At 41.6% G+C, this 23348-nt stretch overlaps 1 protein-coding gene across 11 annotated transcripts in view; it reads right to left on the minus strand.

The window, feature by feature from the left end:
* Positions 1 to 12796, minus strand: part of ITPR1 (inositol 1,4,5-trisphosphate receptor type 1) — a 318713-nt gene extending 305917 nt beyond the window's left edge. For 7 of the 11 annotated variants that reach the window (XM_025451124.3, XM_025451147.3, XM_025451149.3 and 4 more), the window contains exons 1-2: positions 12524 to 12779; positions 11652 to 11722 (exon numbers count right to left, since the gene is read on the minus strand). The gene's annotated coding sequence lies outside the window, so the exon portion shown is untranslated. Of the gene's footprint in view, positions 1 to 11651; positions 11723 to 11913; positions 11933 to 12523 lie in introns of those variants that run through there. The other 4 variants (XM_025451109.3, XM_025451170.3, XM_025451161.3 and 1 more) reach the window with 2 other exon arrangements.
* Positions 12797 to 23348: the final 10552 nt, after the last annotated feature.

A 23348-nucleotide genomic window follows, 5' to 3' on the forward strand; every position in this document is an offset into this window, starting at 1 on the left:
AGGCAGAGCAAACAGCTAGTACAAAGGCCCCACGGCAGAAAAGAACTTGGCAAGTTCAAGAAACAGAAAGCCAGCCACAACGTCTGGAGCATTAATGGGAAAACGAAGAAAGTGCAAGGTTAAGGTCAGAGAAGAGAGAAGCCAGGGCCTGTGGGCCTTCCTACATCAGGATAAAAAGTCTGCCTTTTATTCTAAGCATGACAGGAAGTTTATAACCTTGACCACGTTACTAACTCTTTCTGGAACTCAATTTCCTCATCTGCAGAATGGGGATTGTGAGAGCTTGTCTCATAAGGCTGTGTTGAGGATTAAATGTGTAAAAGAAAATAATGGGCTTACTTAACACGGGAAGTAAAACACTGGAAACACGTCTATTTGTTGTGATTATTCTTATATGCTAAGTTGCTGTATTTTCCACTCTCATAAACTACACTTACTAAACTTATTAAGGCTTACAATCAGTTGAGGGTTACCCTATCAACAAACAAGTCCACACAATGAGTGGATATAAACAAGGGACACACTATGAGATGCATTTATCTGAATTTGTCAATACCAACTCCAGCAGAACACTGTGCCCACCATTCCCAGGGCACCAAAGTACAGCCAGGTGAAGAATAAATTACCACATCCCACCTCATAGCCCCCTCTGGATCTCCCCTTCAGTCAGTGAGTTTTGCCACTTGACCTCAAAGCACAGTGCACTCAAAAAGTCATTCTTCTGCTAAAAAAATGTAGCCAGCAGAAATCTATCAGTCTTCTGTTCTTTCTTGGCATATTCACATTACCTTCACCTCCTAAAAAACAGAGGGCCTTTGCCAAAGAGTTAGCGCTGGTTTTATTGTTGCTTGCTTTAAAAAATGATTGTATAAAAAGAATAAAATCAAAAGGCTTCCTTTAAAAGCTAGGCAAAGAGAGGGCTCATGCACAGAGACTTAAAAGCGCTGGGAGATTCAGGAGGCCATCAGCAGCTGGTCCCCCAGAAAAGTGGATTAGACCTGAGGGCCACGGCTGCTACCAACACAAAAAAGCAGCAGCACTTCACTTTCAGGTCAAGCAGCCCCCAGAGGGCAAAGGCAGGCAAACCACAAGACTTTTGAGAGGGAAAACAAGAATGTGCACAGAAAAAGGAAGAGTTGCCTGCATTTGATCGATCTCCTGGCTGGATGCCAAGGACACTCCTTCTAGAGGAGCACAAGCCTCCTTAAGATGCCCTCACCCAGGTACATATATGGTAATATGGCTCTGAATACAGGGAAGAGAAAACCTACCACATTTACAGTTGACTCTTCCAAGACAAGGAAAAAGGTTCTCTTTACAATCGTCTCTGCTTCTGTGACTGGGTACTCTCATGGTTAATTTTGGGACTTCCTTTGAGCAAAGACTCTTGACGATACCATCTTTATTGTGAAACGAGGATGAGCAACACAATATTTTTGAGTTGGCCACCCAGCCTGAGGCTTCCCCCCACCACCCACCATACATATTTACATACAGCCCCCTCCTTGCCTTCTTGTTCAATTAGTGGCTGATCAGACCGTCCTCAGAAATGCAGTGTGTCCCCATCAAGGGATAATTTATTCTACTGCAAAAAGCACTTCTCTCGGAGGATAGAAAATTGCATTCTGCTTTCGTTTTCAGGCAGTCCCAAAGGAAGTCACCAACTCAAAAGTTTCAACTTTAAGCAGGGCCCTCTATGACAATCTCAGAAGTAGCGATTGTAAACCTATAGTTCAAAACAATTCTCTAGTTTAAATGTTGCTCATTAAACACACAAGAGAAAAACACACACATCCACAAAGAGAAACCTACTTGCCTTTTCACAAACATGCCTACTAAATACCCTATTCTCCAAACAGGTACATTATCTACATGGTTATTTTTCAGAAAAGATGTTAATTTTGATGTGTGCTCTCATGTTTCCTATTCTCCAAGGCCAACATAAGAGAAGCTAATCAAAAGTTCAAAGTTGGCAGTCAGAAAATTTTATATTTGGTGGGTAGAGATTATCTAGCCAAAATTCCTCATTTTATAGGTGGAAAAAGCAAACAACAAAAACAAAAAACCTGAGTGACTTCTTGTAGGCCACACAACCATGTATGTACTGGTCAAAACTAACAGACCACAGGGCTCCAGAAACCAAAGCCAGTACTTGGGGCATGAGGGGGAGTGGTATTTATTTTATTAAAAAGTTAAAGTCAGCCCCAGCCTGAAGAGACACCCGTCTATCTACAACCTGAACCACACACACACACACACACACACACACACACACACACACACACACACATAACTAGCAAATCAAATTAGGTTAACATCCTCAGAGAGAAAAGCCTCAGTCTGGGGAAAATCACTCTAGGACAGGGTTTCTCAACCTCACGGCTATTAACATCTGGGGGCAGACAATTCCTTGTTGTGTACACCGGACACATCCGGTGTATTGTAGGATGTTTAGCAGCATCCCTGACCTCTACCTATACTAGATGATAGGAGTACACACTCTCCCTTGACAAAAAAATTCTCCAGATACTGCCTAAAGTCCCTACAAGGCAAAATCACCCCGCTGCTTGAGAACTACTCCTCTAGGACAGAGGCTTTGTTTTGTTTTGTTTTAACCTCTAAGATTTCTTGCAAACATTTATTATTCTACAACTTGGCAGCAATAACCCAAAGCAGGTATTTTTATACCTATTCTACAGCAGAGGAAACAGAAGCACAGATGTGACATGTTTTGCCCATACCCAAGAGGCAGTCAACACTCAGTCGTCCGGAGTCCCCATCCTGTGGTTCGGCAGGGCAATACCATTACAACCTGAGAGGAGCTTTGTTTCACTACCTGATTTTTACCTCCACTCCCTTTTACTAACACACAACAAATTCTCATGCCTCGTGCCCCAAAGAACTGTTATGAGCAACATGGCCCAAGCTAGCAAAAGGAGCTGTGTAATACATTTCCACATGGCCCTCTCTCTGCTCTCCATGGCAAAAGGGGCTTTTCAAAGCAAACCACCAATTTGAGAAATATTTAATTAGGAGAAGTGTACAAAAAATTAGATTCTTCTGACAAACAGCCTCCCCATCCTTCAATGGGAGATAAAACATGGAGATTAAAAACTTCATTCAACAGTTTGTGGACACAACTCTCTGGTACATTTGTAGGTTAAAAATCAACAAAGCCCATAAGGAAAATGTAATTTCAAATCACAATGATTTTCAAAAGACCAGAAAAGAGTTTCTAGAAGAGGAAGGAAGCATTCGGGTTGGGAAAAGAAGTATCTGGCAAGGTGGATAAAGACAGGGTAGGGATGGGGACAGCAGGCAGAAAGCACATGGGCAAAGGCACAGAAACAGGGTCACACACACAGACACACCAAGGCAAAATACATGAATGTCTCTATGTCTAGGTGTTGTATCAGCTTTTTCTATTCAGAAACAAGTGCATGGTAAAGTTTTGAAACTGCTTGTTTTGCAAAACAAAATCACTTCCCAGACAGAGCTCCTTCTGTAATGCAAACAAACAGCAAAGAGTGTGGAGGTTAGTGATGTTTTTTCTTAGTGATGTTTTTTCTTACATTCATTTATTTCTGATGAGCACCATTAGACCAAGCAGTCTGCGAGTTCTGCTAATCCAACGGGTCATAAAACATGATAAAACCTAAGTTGCTCAAAGTGTCTGACAACAGCACGTTAAAGTGCAGTCTTGCTCATAGCTGTGACTTCCCAACCTCAAGCAGGTTTTACATGTACTGTTTGGTTTCCACGTCTACCTGATACTGCCAATAAAAGCGTGCCCACATGAAAGCATAAAAGTTCCCATTTTTGTCACAGAGAGTCCCTACCAGGCCTATATGCTCACCTTCAGTGGGTGATTTAGCCTATCTTTCCACTTCACTGAAAACGAAAAGCCTGCTAGGGGCAAGTACAAAGGTCAGTTTCGACAGGTGAGAGCCAGCCAGGAAAAAAATAACCATAAAAATAAGACAAATACTGAAAAAGCACAGGAGGGTCAGCAGAGAGATTCTCATACTTTTGAGTGTGCATGAATCCCATGGGGATTCTGCTAAAACACAGGTTCTGATTCAGTGGGTCTGGGGTGGGGCCTGAGAGTCTACGCTTCGAACAAGCTCACTCTTGAAGCCAAGAATGCTAGTCTGGTGACCACAACTGGAGGAATAAAGATGTAAAACAATGTTTCTCAAACTTTGGACTGCAACCCACATAAGAAATGCACTAAACTTACAACCCAGCGTTCACTGGTATATGGAGAGAGACTGCAAATGCCCGGTGGGAGAGTTTGTTACAATGTACAACAGTTCCTTCCAAGTAGCCATACAATACACTTTGATGTTTTCTATTCCACTCCACTTCATTAAAAATTGATGAGGGAGGCCCACTAACTGATTTCAGGACCTCATAATGGGTTGCCATACAGTATGGAAGTCACGGAGGCAGAACAAGAATAACATTCCTGCTTATATGGGGAGTACTACTGTATTTTAGTAGCAGTATACTAAGGCTATAACTGATACCCAAGTGAAAAGTTTTGAGTACGTTCAGAATCCCTTTTAAAAAGGCAAAGATGTAAAGATGTGTTGACTATGTTTTGGAAATACTTTCACTGAAAGCATTCAGGTTTCAGGTTTTCATTTTGATTCGTTTTCTGACCTGTATGAGGAGAATAAGAATACCTATCTGGCCCTGAGGAGAGATCTCCAAACACCATTCCCACTCAAAAGAACTATGGCTCCTTGGAGAAAAGGCTGATTCCAGGTCTGGGACTAGAAATATAGAATATGAGCCCAGAACATCCTCTTATATCAAAAGCAAGAAAGCTATCAAAGACTACTAGGGTTGTGTTTTTTTAACCAATTTGAACAACCTCTCTCTTGCTGAGCAAAAATGGGCACTTAGATCATCAAGAAGAATAGCTAAAGAGAAACATAAAATATGTTTAAATCCATCAGTTCATAAAGATACTAACCAACCCCCCCCCCCCCCAAATGGTCATCTTAGTACAAGGGTTTCTCATCAGTAGCACAGCTGTTACTGTGAAATGGAGAATTCTGTATTGTGGCAGGGCTAAGTGATCTATTTATCAGCATCCCCAGCCTTTATCCATTGGATGCCAGTAGCACCCTCTCCCTAGTTGTAACCACCAAATATGTCCCAGATACTGCCCAGTATCACTGCGTTGAGAACTGCTGCCACATATCATGGTAGGGAATCAACTCATTTTTGAAAACTAGTAAAATACAGAAAGAATTTCAAGTACAGATTCTGTCTTTCTTACATTAACTATATACCCCAAGGGAAAAAAAAAACTTAGTGGAGGGAAGTTTTTCATAAAATAGTTCAGCTAATGAATGAAAAAAGAAAAATAGGAGTTTTACAAATCCAAATGAACTAATAGATTATGGCAATGAGCATCATTGGTTGCTAACATCACAAGATGACATACCCAGATATATCATACACTTTCCTGAATAAAGTTCAAAAAAATAGAAATGCCCTTCTCTAAAACAAAACAAAACAAAAAACAAACAAACAAACAAACAAAAAAAAAAAAACCCTGATTCTGATCAAGCCTCTACATTAAACAACCAGATAGGATATATACAGGGAACAGAAGCACATGTTCAACTATACCACACTGACGCAGTGAGCAATATCTCAATTGTGGGAAAATAGATCACCCAGTTATTTCAGGGACAACCATTAAATGCACAGGGGAAAAAAAATATGTAAGGAAACTATACAAATTAAAAGAAACATCAATCAGGGGCACCTCGGTGGCTCAGTCAGTTAAGCATCTTCCTTGGGCTTAGGTCATGATCCCTGGGTTCTGGGATCAAGCCCCACATTGGGCTCCCTGCTAAGCAGGGAACCTGCTTCTCCCTCTTCCTCTGCCCCTCACCCTTGCTTGTGCTCGCATGCACACACACTCTCTCTCTCAAATAAATAAAATATTTAAAAAAAGACAACATAACAACCATCTGTAATATATTGACCTTATTTGCATCCCAATTCAAACTGTAAAATATGCATATATATTATTGTAAGTATATATATATGATATTGTATACATATGTGTATGCATGCATTTATACATGTTGGAAGGAAGTGAAAATATAGACTCAATTAAAAAATTTGTTTTTTTTCCCTTGAGATGAATAAGATTATCATTTTTTTTAATCCCAATACTAGAGATACATACTAAAAGACAGACTGAACTGGTATGCCTGGGATTTGTTTCCAACTCACCAAAGACAAAAGGAGAAGGTGTATCAGAATACAGGGAAAAGCATAATGGTCATGGATTAATAACTGTGCGGGGTAGGTGATGAGTAAAGACCAGTTCATTAAACTAAGTTCTATTATATGTATTTCTAATTTTCTGCCGTGAAGTTTTCTTTTTAAGTGCAAACAGAAAAGAGTGCCTGGCCCTACCTACCCCACAGAATTAAGCTACTCTGAAGAAGAAATAAGAAATTCTGTATTGAAATGAATGATTACTAGGCTTTATCCCTGTGATAGCTAAATTTGAATAGTGCTTTACCTTCCATTCCACCCAGTTTTCTTTAAAAAAACAGTATAAATTGAACGAGAAGACTTGGATTCCAAGATGGGTGATGAAAGCTGAATGACAATTTTTTTTAAAGATTTCATTTATGTATTCATGAGAGACCAAGTGAAAGAGAGGCAGAGACACAGGCAGAGGGAGAAGCAGGCTCCATGTAGGGAGCCCAATGTGGGACTCAATCCCAGGACCCTAGGATCATGACCTGAGCCAAAGCAGCCACTCAATCACTGAGCCACCCGGTGCCCCTGATAATTTTTTTTTTACCCTACTGATTCTACACATCACCACTCAAATGCAGTCCATCAAAGGTACAGAAAAATGAAGACACAGATGTCTATTTAGTAACCAGAACAGAGGTTCAGGATAGAGTGCAATAAGTAAGGTACCAAACTTGAAGTACTGCATGAGTCTTTTTTTATGAAATTTAAATATACACATAATTTTTACATATGTATACATGGGAGGGGTCTGAACCCTTCATCTTGGATGGTAGGGTTGGGGGATGGTAGGGTTGGTTTTGTCACCTATCTTTATTTCCTATTGTTTAGTTGAATATGTTTATCTTACGCAATAAGTAACAACATGTATGTACATGATAAATGTGTACACACGAAGGGGTCCAGTCCACTTATCAGAGAGAATCACTTAGGTGGAACTTCGTATTCCCCAAGGATCATGCTAGACAGCCAAGCATGAATTCCCCTTGTGTAATTCTGTGAAATAAGACCTGACAGACAGGAAGAGGGGTGGGCAGTAGCAAAGTGCACAAAGTTTGTGTTGAAGAAAAACCACCAAGAATATCATTAAGTTCTTAAAATTCCTTACTCAAACCAACTGCAGGTTCATTTATTCATCAAAGAATATTCCCTTCCTACTAAAGTGGATTACAATCCCAGGTCAGTCATGTGATTAACCAATCTAGAAATCTGGGTTTGACCCTCTACCCTCACCCGATATCAAGTTCCAATATGGTATGTGATCTTGCCAGCCTCACTAGCCTCTTCAGAAAGGACAATGTAGCTCAGGGATGTTGAGAACCACACTAAGAGTTCTGAGAAAGTTAAGAAACCTTCAGAGAAATAAATTATGGCTCACCTGCAAAAACTGGGCTCTTGCAGGATCTGACCCTGACCCCCTCTCTCACCTGAATGTCTAGCACTCTCCCTCAGCTGCAACCAACCCGGCCCCCTGGCCTTTCCCTAACGTGCTGCACCTGCTCCCATCTCAGGGCCTCTCCACCTTCTGCTCTTGCCCTTTGGAATGTCCCTCTTGGCCAGATACAACTAGCCTCTCACTTCCTTCAGCTCTCTGCTCAAACGCAAAGATTATTAGAGATCCCTTCCCTGATTCCAGATCCCCACCTGAATACTCCTTTATCCCCTTCACATTATTTTATTGACATTTTTTACTGTGGTAAAATACACAGACACAACATAAAATTTACCATATTAATCATTTTAAGTGTAAAATTCAGTAGCATTAAGTTCATTCACATAGTTGTGCAACTAATATAACCATCCCTTTCCAGAATTTTATCTTCCCCAAATGAAACTCTGTATCCATTAAACAAACTCCATATTCCCCCAGCCCCTGCCAAGCATCATTCTACTCCTCTCTTTTATGTATGCCTTATTTCACTTAGCATAATGTTTTCAACCTTCACTCATCTTGTAACGTGTAAAACAATTGCATTCCTTTTTATGGCCAAATAATATTCCATTATATGGATATACCACTTTTGGTTTATCCATTCATCGGTCAGTGGAGACTTGGGTTGTTTCCACGTTTTGGGTACTGTAAATAATGCTGCTAGGAACACGAATGCACAAATATCTGTTGAGTTCCTGCTTTCAATTCTCTGGGTTATATACCCTGAAGTGGAATTGGTGGATCATTTGGTAATTGCTTAAATTTTCTGAGGAACTGCCATACTGTCTTCTGCAGTGACTGTTCCTTTTTACTTTCCCACCAACAGTACACAGGAGTTCCAATTTCTCCAGATTCTCACCAACATTTGTTATTTCCTGTTCCCCTTTACTTGGCTTTCTTTTTCTCTATAGCACTGTTATACAATAATATTTGCTTATTTATAATGTCTGCTTCCCCCCAACTAGGATTTAAGTCTCTTGGGAACAGGACTTTCATTATTGTATACCCAGCACTTAGAATATATCCCAATACATAGTAGATGCTCAAGGAATTTGTTGAATGTAGGAATAAACACTTAGGAGAATATCAACTTTAGCAGGTATTAGAAATACATAAAGAGCTTTATCACATCAAATGTCTTAAACTGTGCCAACTGAGGGAAGACCACAGCCATAGTTCAATAGGAGGAACAGCTCCACAGATAATGGTTTTAGTGGTATTTTCAGTTCAAGCTCATTAGCAATAAACTCAGAACCAGAGACACTATAAAAATTGGTCAGAATCATAAAAATTATGTCATTCATGCCATTGACTTCAAGCCTTAACTGATTTCATCAAAAGAGCACTGCAAAAGCTTAAAACAGCAAAAGTAAACTAAAAAATTGTGTGCATTTCCAGTTAATAAAGAGCCTGAAAATGCAATGTGTTTTATTTTAAAAGATCAAACCAACAGTAAACAAGATGGGACATTGGCCTTGTGTAGACTCCTTAATTAGATGTATCCAAGGACAGCTTGACCTAGAAACCTAACTTCAGGCCTATGTTTACTTTTTTGTTGTTGTTTTCTCTTGTTCATATTTGGTGTTTGTTGTTTCATTTTGGTTTGTTATTTAACAGCTGCTTGTCAAGAAATCAGAATTTCCCTGAGATAAATGAGCTACAAAGCCACGCGACTTTGTCTAGAAGTCAGCTAGTTGTATACCATTGGATTAGAAGTTTCATTTGTTTGTATCCCTAATACGCTGGTCTTCTCCACTTTTCCCTCAAAAAAATATTTTGAGGAAAAAGGCAAGAGATTTATCTCGTTGGTTTCATCTTTCCTTTCTTCTAAGCAACCATTTCATCTGTCATTCCTAAAGAAAAGATCCCAATTCCCTCCCAAAAGGCAACCACTTTATTTAAAAGTGGATAGTACTATTGTCAACCCCCAACAATTTCCTCAAAGTGGAGGCCAGGAGTAACTCATTTAGAGCATGAAGAACTTTCCCTGCCTGCTCAGAGGGAAATCTTGATAGTATATTCTGTTCTGATTTGAATTATTTAAAGAACAGACTGTACTTTCAAAACACACATACACACATGCTTGCACACACAAGGAAAAAAGAAATGAAAAAGTGTTCTGCACAACTGGCCACAAACCAAACTGAAGAGTATATGAAAAGATACCGATACTTCACAGTTTAGACTCACTGCAACTTAAGCCATCAAATTATTCAGACTGAGAAATACCGGATTCTTTTAACCTGCTCAGATGCCTTGATGTAGATGATCAAGATGGATTTCAGTTATGACATGAACCCAGTGCTGAACTTAGACAATGTTCCTCGTGGTGTGGTTTGATTTCGTTTACTCTCCTCATTCAGGGTTTCAGCATACAGCTTTTACAACTTTCTAAAACAAAATCAGTATGACATCTGATACCTCCTCAAATAGCCACACTCTTATCCCTCCATCTACAGCCACATCGTTTCCCTTAAGTCAAGGTAAGTATTATTACCCATTCACCACTGGTGGGACATAAGTAAGATTTATGTCATTAACCGAAATAAGTTTATCATTTTTCCTGGCTTCTCCCTTCACTTCTTCCCAACTTAAATGTGTCTGTGGAACACAGGACAGTCCCACAACCTGGCGTTATATTCCTTGCTTCCACTGTGCACTGGCTACTACACAAGTGTTCCCATTCTCTCTACTCCTCAGCTTCTTCACCTATACCTGACTCACGGTTTCTGTGATATCTGGCTCTGGACCAGGCTTACAAGGATTTAATGTGTCAGTATTATTTTTAGCAACAAGTTGGAGAAGAGTCTATGGATCAGTTTCTCCTGGTCTGTAGCTTACTCAAAAAAGGGGAACTTAACCCTTTCCTTGGCCTTTTGAGTGCCCAGGTAGCCTTGAAAGTCAACAGAATTCCAAGAATGAACTATACCCCACACATCCAAATGGTTCCCACTCCACCAGCACTCCTACGGATCTTATCAACAGGAAACAAAAGCACTATACTACTATAATGAAGTGTCTGCCTTTTATTTTCTAATTTAAAAAGCCCAAAGATTGTAACCCAGGGAACAGCTAAATATTTAGAAGGTTAAAGAAGTTACAAAGAGCTGGTCCTCCACCATGTTATTCTGTTGTCTACCCTGTTCCTCCTGGCCTTTTTGGAAGAAAAAACTTGTGACGGCCAAATCTGCAGCAATGGGGATATATATGCAGCTGTTAAAACCTCCCTTTCTTATGGTGCAGAGTCTGATCATTTGGGGGGGGGGGGGGCGGAATGACAGGAGCTGCTTGTCTTTACAAATAAATGCTACCCTCAACTCATATCCCACAATAAGCACCCAAACAAGAGGGACTCATCAGATTCCTTGACATTCAGGCAGCTTCAAGTCAAGGACTGGATGCCACTCTCTCACACTTCAAGAACTTCCCTTTTTAAAGTACTAATTCTTTCAAATTGCCAGCAACCACTTTCATTTCTTGCAATCGAACCTACTCTGATTAAACACACATTACAGCAAGAAAAAAGTGACTATTTTTGAAAGAGGCAGTTAATTTTTGCTTACGTATCTTGACAGATGAAATGTACTGCATCCTTCTGAATTTAAATCATCAGCACACTGCGGGGCACCAATGGGCATTTCTTTTATCGCTCCATCTAATGGGTTTTCCCCCCTCCTCTCATAAATGTTCAGGCTGCTTTAAGTCTGAGCCTGGGCCAAAAGTGCTAGCTAGGCAGGACTGCCCTCTGGATCTCAAATGCTCCCTAAAGCTCTCACAGAAAGCAGTGACAAATTTTGGACACTAAGCCTTGGAGTTTGCTTTTCTTTTCTGCTCCTAATCTCCATGGCTCTTTAGAGAGGACATAAAATACACTTAAAACAAAAAGTCATTACTGACTCCAGCACTCAGGCTTCACACTCACCTGACCGAGGTCAGGCACTCTGTTGCCAAAACACTCCAGCTGTGCGAATCCTGCTCCTCCGAAGCCAGCTCCTAAGTATTTAGAAAGAAAGAAAACTTAAGTATAAGACCAGGAAGGCGGGCCACTAAGAGCAATGTTTCAAATTGCAAACTGCCACCTTCTTTAGCCTTCTTCCTGGAGAGACACCCCTGCCCTTCCCCCAAACAAGACAGGAAAGCTTGGAGGGATCAGTTGGACAAAGATTACAGGTAACTTTGCTTACTTATTCCCAGTATGTAACTGACAAGTGAGACTAGGCACGCAAAAACTTGGAACGTGCAAATCCCAAAGCACTTGTTTCCCAGAGCCTAGGCCAAGTTCCGAAGCCCGCATCCTCACTGGCCGTGAGCTCCGTCCACACTTCATCCCTCACCGCTCCCCGGCTTGTCTTCCGTTTTTTAAAAACCCTCCCCACTGCTCCCTCCCCCCCGCCCTCCCCGCCATGCATTTTTCTCCCAACCGTGCAGCTCGAGGGAGGGCTACTTTTAAAAGATTGTTTCCTTGAGCGGACTCACATATGACACCCCCCAACACACACACACACACACACACACCAAGAAAACACCATTTCCTGCAGCTGCTGCAACAGTTTCCAACTTGGGGGAATGCCATTCCAGTCCAGAATGGGTAGCCTTCAAGGCCAGTCACTGGAATCGAGGATTTTTGTTCAGCCTCAAACGAACACCCCAAAAATGCCCCCAGCTAAAGAACCCCCAAACGCATGCAAGTGCATGCAAATCCATCAAGAACTCCCGGAGAGCGGGGCAAAAACTTGGGCGCCCGGGGAGGGCAGTGCCAACTCCCCGCGCCCTCTGCCCGGCCCCAGCCGCTACCTTGGTGCCCGGGAGCCACGCCGGTTTGGGGGAGCAGGGCGAGGAGAGGGGTTAGCAGCCGCTGGGTAATCCCATGTCCGCGAAGAGGGAGCTCGTTCCGTTAGGATGGAAACGGAACACCCACACCTCCTCTGTGCGTGCGCTTTCTCTCTCTCTCTCTCTCTCTCTCTCCACCCTCTGCCTCCTCCTCCTCCACCACCACCTCCTCCTCTCCTCCCACCCCAGCGAGCTTGAGGAAACGCTTCAGCAGAACATCCACATAGTTACTGCACTTTGAAGCGGCGCCTGACTGCTTATATAGGCCGGGACGCTCCCTGGGCAATGTAGTCCGAGCCCGGGGTCGTGGCGGCGCCTGGGGCTAGGGGGAAGGACTACGAGTCCCAGAATCCCCTGGGCTCCGGGCTGGGCTCTAAATAGAAACGCGCGGGGACAGGGAGGGGCGTCCTGCGGGGCGTCGGGGCTTCGAATCCGGCTGCTGGCGGAGCGCCGGCGGGGCTGGGAGCCGGCGGCTCGAAGCCACCCCTGGGGGGCGCCCCGGCCCTTGGGGACGCTCCTCTTCCAGCTGCCCCCTACCCTGGAATCCAGGTAGCTCAGGCAGAGGGGGGCGGGGAGCAGCTCGGGTTTCTGCTTTGGGAAGTTTTTACGAGCTGCTACCCACCCTCCTCCTCCCTCCCCGCGCCTCGAGTTCCTGAGCCAAGAATTTCAGAAATCCAGGGCACAGAAACGCCAGTGTTTGCGGTCAAGGATTAAAGGCGCGAGGTTGTCTTTATTTAATCTGCTCCGCCCTGCTCGGGTTTTTGCACAGAAAACTAACTGTGGGAGCGACGGTCCGCGCAGGCGGGGACACGGGCAAGCGGCTTGCGAGCCCCCGAGCTGCTGGTGCCCTTCCTCGGGCCGCAGGAGGTGGACGAACGCGAGCCCCCCCCCCCCCCCCCAGGTGCGCAAATAAGGGAGCCGCGCGGTGCGGGACTCGCGGGCGCGGAGATCGCGAGGCACGCAACAAATACAAACCGCGACCTAGGTCCTGACCCCGCTTCTAGCAGCCCCTTTGCTCCCCGGAGCTGAAAATGCTTAAGTCAATAAAGCGCCAGCCAGAAAAATCAGGGCTTCGGGGAGAGCCGCTCGCGCCCGCGGTGCGCGTCCAGGCGGGGCGCCCTCCAGCAGCCCCGACAGCCGCGTCTGGGAGGAGGTGGGCTGCTGCCCCCTGCCAGGGAGCGCCTGGGCTCTCGAGCTGCGTGCAAGCTGTTTGGCCTTGGGAAGAAGGGCAAAGGCTGAGCTAAGAAGCAAAGGCAGCAGGCTGCTCTCCCTTCCTCACACGATAGGCATTCGTTCCACAAACGTTTCCCTGAGTGTCTCCTGGGTGCCAGGCACTGTGCCAGGCGCTGGGGCATAGTGGCGAGCCAAAACACTTCACAGCATCCCAGGCAGGCACTGCCTGCTGCGCCACATAGTAGCTGTAACAACAATAGTAATAATGATAATTGGAGAGACTGATTTTATTGAGCCCAGACCACCTGCACTTTTCATGCATCGCGCTGTTGAGTTGCAACAACCCTGGGCATATTTATTATCTCTACTTGATAGATGCAGGCCCGAGGGCTCAGAGAAATCAGGTAATTTCCCAAGATGACCCTGTGAATTAAGTAGTGCAGCCTGGATTCCAATTCCAGCCTGTAAGGGTACTAAGTCCTTTTCTTTGGAGAAATCCATCACCACTGCCTTAAATGGCCTCCTTCCCCATTTTAGGAGCAGCCTCTGAGCCTTTGGGCCAGTCATGGTCATCTCTTTGCCCCAGTTTTGCCATCTTAGAGGGAGGAAGTCATTAGAATCTGCCTACTTTGTATCATCATTGGTTGATAGAGTTAACCATCTTGTGAAACTTCAGGAACAAACTAAGGTACCACCATAGATATTGTTGATAAAATAATGCCAAAACTAATAATAATTACTGAGTACATGGCATTGCTAGGCATTATTCTAAGCTCTTTATGTACATTTTCTCATCAAATCCTACTCCCTAACGATTTTTTTTTAACTTATGGAAAAACTGAGGCGCAGAGACTTTAACTAACGTCCCCAAATTCACACAAGTGATGGGCTAACTCCTGAACCCTGGGCATTAACTATCTTCCCGAGCCTCCCCAATGAAGACATATGCATTGTATTTATCTGCTCACATAAGTATTTAATAGCAGTCCAGGAATGGGCAGTGTTCTGAAGTAGACAAAAAGTATGTTCATTGTATTCACTCTTGCCCTTCCTCTCTGTCAGGAGTAGCTCCTTGTTACTGGGCACTAAAACCTCATGGTTAATGCCTCAAGCTAGCACTCCCCATCATCAAGAAATACTCCCATCTTGTCACAACAAAAAGGTCTACACCCTTCCCATCTATCCATAAAAACAATTTGTTCCATTTCTAAAGGGTTTTAGGCTCTACTTTCTCAAACAAATTCAACAAATCAGTCATCACTATTAACTGGTAAATACTCAAAGATAATTATTTCATGTGCAGAAACAATGGAATTCTAATATAGGTTTTCTGAAGAAAACTTGGTCATGTTTGAGAGCTATAATTCAGTGATTTTCATGCTCACCATACAGTGGACACTTGACCCTTACCTGCTTTATCCTTTCTTCCTTCCAAACCACAAGTTTCATTAAAAGCAGGGGTCATACTTTATTCATGCTTGTATTCCCTCTCCTACCCAGCAGGCCTTAGCTCTCTGCACATTTTACTAGATATGTACCCCCCCCCAAAAAAAAAAAAGTTTGTAAACAAAAGCGTCGTAACAGAATGTATGTCAGGCATATGGCAGACTATTCAATAGTTTGCAACTCTCTTTAGGTTCTGGAAGCTACTGGGTCACTAAAAAGTAGTTTTGCTAAATTTGCTATGGTGCTAAGAGGCTCTCTACAATGCTGGATGATTGATGATTAATGATGAAGTATGTCATAATAAAAGGGCCACTACTCAATTCATTATTATGAGTAGGAGAATGCTTCTTTGTGTTAATCTGTATTTTTTTTTCCTGGAAAAATTTTCCAGAACTGTGCTTCCAAAAACAATGACCACTAGCCATTGAGGTACTTAAGATGTGGCTAATTCTAACAGAGATGTGAAGGAGGTTTAAAATATAGGTCAAATTTCAAGGACTTACTACCAAAAAAATAAAAACATCTCAAATTTTATATTGAGCATGTACTGAAATGTTAACATTTTGGTTGTACTGTGCTAAATAAAATAAAAATTTTGCCTGCTTTTTACTTTTTTAACATACTATTATGATATTGAAAATTTTGTATATGGCTTACATTATATGCTATTGGACAGTGGTCCAGAAAACCAAGAATCTAATTCTCAAGATCCAATTCAAGGTGATGACCAGCCCTGAAAATTGCCATTTATGACTTTGCCCTTGAAATGCTCATGCAGGGAAGTAGGAGGGCTTTGCAGAGTCAGGATAGTATCATAGACTGAGCAGAAGTCTGAAGAATATCCAAAACTAGCACACCAGCCTACCCCCAGGGAAACCCTACAAATAGAAACAGGTTTTCATCAGCAGTGTACAGCTAAAAACTGCAACTGAATGAATCTTCCTAGAAGCCCACCTTCAAATGCCACCCTGATTAACACAGCAAAATATACTGGAGAAAGCCAGGATCACAAAGAGTTTGACATTCAGCTGTGCCCTTAACATCCATGTAACTGTAGCCAGTCACCCAACCTTGCAAAGAATCCATTTTTTGATAGAATGAAGGCTTTAATCTTTGCCCTGGCAACGTAACTGGATCAAATGTGTCATTGGATATGAAAAAGCTTTGCAAGCTCACCCAAGCTATACCAAAGTGAGAGAACATTATCAACAAGCTTGGAGAAAATGTTGATGTGTTACAGTATAGTACTCAGCTCCACACCAAACTTCAGACTATTGGGGCAGTGCTAGTCCCAATTTTCTCCCAGGCAAAAGATTTTAATTGCCTGTAAGGGCCCAAATGAGCCTTAAATACTTTAATAGCTTCTCCAAATCACTCTTAAATGGCAAGACAGAATGACACTGAAGTCAGAGAATTCAATCTATTTTTTGGCACTGCTGCATTTACCTCCATGTGCCATCGAACATGAGAGCTATCATGTTTTACTATTAGTAAAGAGAAAAAGTGACTATAAAGTCAGTCCTCCAACTAGTCTATCTTGGTCATTGTTAACTTTTTGGTGAAGGCATGGAGTCACAGTTTCTTTGAGAATTTTAGAAAACTCCTGGACATTTGCCCCAGCACGACACAGATTCTCACAATTTTAACACCAGTTCTTGGAATTTCTTGTATCAACACCCACAAACTCATTCAGAGAAACCCCTGGCAGACTAGACAATCTCTCAGCTCCGTCTTTGTGTGATACTGTCTCTCCAATAAGATAAACGTTTTGAAGATAGGGATCAAGTCTTATACGTGGGTACCCTTTGTGACATCTAGTTCAGCTCTGGATTCATAATAGGTGCACAGCATTTACCGGTTTAATTCACTATTGGAACCACAAGAGCAGCCAGAAGAAATCACGCACAGACATACATAGCAGCCCTAGATGAGATGGAAAAGTGCAGCTGGTGTTTGGACATGAGCAGGAGAGAGAGACCAATTTGGCATGGAACTAGGAAAATGAGATGTTTTTCCCACGGCCAGGTTTTGGACATCCTGTGAAGCAAAAAGAGGGCATGAAAGGGGACAAGTCCTGTATTCATTGTCCTAGGTCTGGAATTTAGAAGAAACTGCCAGTCAATAAACTTGCACATGGCATTGGGGGCGGGGGGCGGGGGGGAGACTTAGGCAAGTCATCAATGATTTAAGTCCTGGGAGGCAGCATAACAGCTACAGAAAAATGCAAAAGTTAAGAATTTAGTACCACTTTATACTATATGGAAGTGACAGCTATACCATCTCTGAGAATCACTGCCAACACTGTCTACAAACATGTAACCAAATCAAGAAGACCATTACTGCCTTATACATTATCTCCCTGTGACATATGCTTAACCAAGAGTTTATTATCAACTCAGGCATTTTTCCGCATCTCCTGCTTCCCATCTGCAAGACTGTGTCATCCTAAATACCTCTGGTAGCCAAGCTAGATCTGGGGACTTGAAGAAATCTGCAGAAAGGCCTTATTCTCTTATCCTAGTGTGTGAACTGAAAGGAAATCTGTTTATCAAAAGAAAAACAGAAAGTTCTTCTCCACAGAGGAATTCAGCTAGTACATGTAGAAAGAAAATATAAAATTAGAAAAATCACTATTTTGCAACATCCAATGTAATAACTTCCTTAGATATCAATGGATGCAAACCTCCTGAGCAAAAGTTAATGAGGAAAAAGATATGCACACGGCCCTAAAAGAATCACCCCACTAATCATAAGACGGAAAATGGAACTTTACAGTGAAGAAATATGGCAATCACCCATATTAACTAAGCAATCGAATTTATCATCAGTAATACTGGGTCAACCAGACACTATTTGGATCCTGATATGATTAGAACTATACAGCATCACACAGCAATTTTTTGCCAACAATGTCTGAGGATACAATCAGGTCCAGAAAACCATTGGCCTGAATTCTTCAAATAAATCAATGTCATGAAAGGGAAAAAAAAAAAAAAAAAAAAAAGGCAGGAGGCTATCTAGATTTAAAAGACAAAAATAAACATTACAACTAAATGAAACATGTGACCCATGGTTGGATCCTGGATTAAAAGAAATAAAAAATAAAGACACTTAGGTGGTGGCACAGTCGGTTAAGTGTCCAAATCCTGATTTTAGCTCAGGTCATGATCTCAGCATTGTGAGATGAAGCCCCAAGTTGGGCTCAGTGCTGAGCATGGAAGTCTGCCTGAAATTCTCTTTCACCCTCCCTACTCCTCTCAACTTGCTCTCTCTAAAATAAATAAACAAATCTTTAAAAAAAAAAATTGTAGAAGACATTTCTGAGCAACTAAATGTTAGACTATATATTAAAGAAAAATTGTGGAACTATTAATCTGGGGGGGTATGATAATGGTATTGTGATTATATAGGAGAATGTCTTTGTCCTTTGAAGATGTACCCTAAAGTATTTAGAAGTGGAATCTCATGGTGTCTGAAACTCACTCTCAAAAATATGTATCCATTTAATCTGAAAACGATTTATGTTTATGTATTTATACTTGTCTACATTATTCAAAGAACTAAAATTTTGCCACATTTATAGATATTTCTATTACCATTTTTGTGACCATTTCATAGTTCCACTAGAAAATTGTATCTTTATTTTTTTTATTGAAAATTTTATCTTTAAAGGTAGTAGCTAATGGCAATAAATTATTTTAAAATCTACATATAATTTTTAGATAAAATTCAAAACAAGCTAGTAATTATGAGTAATAACTCCAAGTTATGAGTAATTCCATTTATTGCAATATATCCCTCTTAGGGTCTTTCTAAGTCAACCAGAATGGCAAAGGGAATTAAGTATGTGAAAGGGGAAATGGAAAACTTGAATTTTTAGAGGCTTCAATTTTGCCTTCTTCTAGGAAAATTATTTGATGATCAATAGACCCAGTCAGTAAATCAGGCATACCACCTCCAGTTGCTCATCAGTTAGAACTCATAGTTTTTTCCCTTTTTTGTACTATGTCAGTGTATCCAGACTCAAGCAAGTTAACTGTTTCCTTTTGTTCCCCCTTTGTTTTGTTCCCAGATTTGAAGTAGTATTTCCCTTTAATTGTAGTCTTAGGGTATGGATAACTTGTCTCATGAGTTCAACTCAGATGGCATATATGGCATCAGTTCTCCATGAAAACAGATCGGTTAGGCAGGGTCAGCCCAGGGAAGTTGGACTCGATGGGCCTCTGGGTGAAGTGGAGAGATCCATACAGGAACAGGTTATTGGTTGCTGGAGTGCCTGGCTGTCAGTCTTAGGCTGGTATTTAATGGGTGCCTGTGGGGGATGCCTGGGTGACTCAGTGGTTGAGCGTCTGCTTTCGGCTCAGGTTGTGATCCCAGGGTCCTGGGGATTTAGTGCCACATCAGGCTACCTGCAGGGAGCCTGCTTCTCCCTCTGCCCATGTCTCTACCTTTCTCTCTGTGTCTCTCATGAATAAATAAATAAAAATCTTTTTAAAAATCATAAGTTTTTGTCCTCAGCTGGTCGTTAATTCCATTTTCCGGGTCGTTTCTTCTTTCCAGTTAATATTTTGCAGACCTAGCAGCTGTGGCTAGGAAATCACCTAGATGCTGTCCAGGGCCTCTGGCCTTCCTTAATTACTTCACCACCGTCTGGGCATCTGTCCATTCACACAGTGATATTTCCGCATTAGAGGTACACATTGTCAGGATGATCCTCTGTCACTGAAACACTTACATTGGACACAGAATAGCAAGTAGAGGGAAATAACATCTCCTGAGCAGTTCCTCTCTTCAGCTCTCCCTCAAACAAGTCTTTTTATTTACACTTATAACTGTGCTACCTCTTAGGAGGAGAAGGACAAGGAAGCAGAAAGTACATCACTCAGCACCCAAAATACCTGGAGAAACAGAGGAAATCAGATCAGCAATCCTTGAAGCAAATGAGCCATTCTGTAAAGATTAGTATCCATCGGAACAAGAATAAAGCATACTGAATTCTTATCATCAAAAATAAATGAGGATATTAAAAGAGAAAGATTATTATTTCCAAAAGAATACCACTCATAGGAAAAATAAGGCCTTTATTTCTAAGTTTCTGAAAATGTTCTTTTGTACTTGAATGGAAAAAAGACATTGTAATGAAGTCCAGTGAAAATATTTCCATACAGTAACAAGTGAATAGATCCAGTCCTTTAAAAAAAAATGATTCAGGTAAGAATTTACTAATTATTTTTAACTTGTGCATTATTGAATGATAATTTGAACTTCAGAAAAACCAAAGTGTTTAAGTTCATCTGGTTTTGAAAAAGTCCCCTTGGTTTAGGAAGTGGATGAAAAGTTTCTATTAAAAAAATCTATTATGTCTGTTGCCCTTGCTTTAAAAAGAAAAAAAGAATGTGTATGTCTGACCCCAAATCAGTATTAGAAATTAGGTTCTGAGATTAAATTAACCTTTATTTCTCTTGCACTTATTTTCAGAACATTATCACAAGGGAAGAAGCATCAATATAAAAAAAGAAAAGGAAGAAAGAAAGACTTCTTATAATGCTAACATTATTGGAACAATGTTTTGAGGAGCAACAGAGTGGCACTTGGTGGCAAGTCAATCCATACTCAAGGCAAAAGAAGAAGAAATACTTTCATGAATTTTATGGCTCGATTTTTAATCAGCAAGTAATTAAATTTTGATTAATTGCAGCCGTTAAATTATGAATCCTATTGTGTGTCATCGTCTCATTTGAAATGCAGTAGAAGCGAAATGAGCAAACAGTAGACTTTGCCTTGAAAGGCTATTTTAGGAGAAAAGAAATAATGGGTTTATATCATTACCACATAGAAAAGAAGCCTATTCAGGAAGCATAGGAAACTTTGTGTTCATAGGATGGGACACCCTACTAGAGACATGTATTTGGCAAATGTTAGCATCTGTAAAGCCCATATTAGCAAAGAGAGTTGGCACATTTGGGTAGAGTTTAGAATGCATGCATGCCTTTCAAAATAATTTCCAATGCTATGTTCTTTGATTTTTGTGGGTTCCCCAGTTCCTCCTACAGTGCCTGGTACATGGTAGACACTTAGTAGGTATTTATTATATAAACACATGTAGTCAATATACTCCTTAGATACAGATCCTAGATATGAATAGGATATTGGGTCTCCAAAAGTCATTTAAAGTGATAATGGAGGGGGGATCCCTGGGTGGCTCAGCGGTTTTGCGCCTGCCTTTGGCCCAGAGTGTGATCTTGGAGTCCTGGAATCGAGTCTTGCATCAGGCTCCCTACATGGAGCCTGCTTCTCCCTCTGCCTGTGTCTCTGCCTCTCTCTCTCTCTCTGTGTCTCTCATGAATAAAGAAATAAAATCTTTAAAAAAATAAAGTGATAATGGAAATCCCTATATTATAAACTAGGTGGCCTTGGTTATTTAATATTCATGTACATATTCTAAGAAAAGTACATTTATGCAAAAATTTTTATTAAACCAATTTAGGAGTGCCTGGGTGGCTCAGTCAGTTAAGCATCTTCCGTTGGCTCAGGTCATCATCCCAGGGTCCTGGGATTAAGTTCAGCAGGGAGTCTGCTTCTCCCTCTACCTTTCCCCCTCCCCCCTGCTCATGCTCTCTCTCACTCTCTCCCTCTCCCTCTGCCTCTCCCTCCCTGCTTGTGTGCTCTCTTCTTTCTCTCTCTAAAAAAGTTTAAAAAAGAATATCTGTAGATATATCTACATAGCATATATCTATATTGATAACTAATATTGAATGTAGATATATCTATACTCAGTGTAGAATGGAATATTATTCAGCTAGAAAAACAAATGAACCACTGGCACAAGCTATAACATGGATCACTCTTGAAAACAAACATGTTAAATAAAAAAAAAAAAAAAAAAAAAAAAACATGTTAAGTCGCAAAAGGCTACATATTGTATGTTTCCATTCATGTGAAATGTCCAGAATAGACAAAGCTACAGAGACAGAAAGTAAATCACTGTTGTCCTAGGGCTGGCAGAGAGTGTGGATTCTGGGGGAAACGGAAGTAACTGCTAAGGGGTATGAGATTTCTTGTTGAGGTGTTCTCCAAAATCAATCGTGATGATGATTGTACATCTCTGTGATTAGGCAAAAAAACAAAACAAAACAAAAACGCAAGGAATGTATACTTTAAATGGGTGAATGGATGAATTGTATGTTATATAAACTATTTCTCAATAGAGCTGTCAGAGAGAAAATTCAGAAAGGGATTTGGGGGCGCATAGGTGGCTCTGTTGGTTAAGCAACTGACCTTTTTTTCCTAAAGATTTTACTTATTGATTCACGAGAGACACAGAGACACAGGCAGAGGGAGAAGCAGGCTCCAAGCAGGGAGCCCAACGTGGGACTTGATCTCAGATCTCCAGGATCACGCCCTGGGCTGAAGGTGGCGCTAAACCGCTGAGCCACAGGGACTGCCCACAACAGAGTCTTGATTGAGGCTTGGGTCATGATCGCAGGTCTTGGGGTCAAGCCTGGCGTCAGGCTCTGTGCTCTGCTGTCTGCTTAAGGATTCTGTCTCCCTCTCTTTTTCCTTCCCCCACCTCTTTCTAAAAGAAATAAACAAATCTTTAAAAAAATATATATGGTTTTGGATCCTATGATCTGCCACTCACTAATTTAGGTAAGTTACTTATCTGAAAAGGGGCCCATATAGTGTCTACCTTGCCGGGTTGTTGTTTGAATGATTAAATAAAGATAGACACTCCTGCTAAGCAGCAGCATCTATAACAAGCACTTAAGCGGTAGTTATTATTAATTATTAAAGGACATTGGCCCATCCACAGCTCCTGCTGCCATGTTTCAAACCATTTAGGGTGCATCCCAGGCCCCATAGCTGCATGTGAAAAGGCAAGCAGATCTAGTCAAATTGCTGAGCTTTAGATTTAAATGGAGAAACAAGGAGTTTAGGATAAATGACTGTTTCAGTTTCCCAGGTTACAGGTGTTGGGTGAGCCCTGTGCCAATCTAAGTGATGAGGGAACCAAAATAACTCTGAGGAGGGGTCGGAGGGAGCACAGAAGATATGCTCAGGAGAAGGTGAGATGCCGCTAGCACGCTGAGGGTGACCAATACCTGGAAATCCCTGAATTCCTGATGATTTCCTTGTCTAATCTCAAATCATTTGTAACCATGCAATATGC

Source organism: Canis lupus, chromosome 20 (genome assembly GCF_003254725.2).
Source record: "Canis lupus dingo isolate Sandy chromosome 20, ASM325472v2, whole genome shotgun sequence".
NCBI classification, from domain to species: Eukaryota; Metazoa; Chordata; class Mammalia; order Carnivora; family Canidae; genus Canis; species Canis lupus.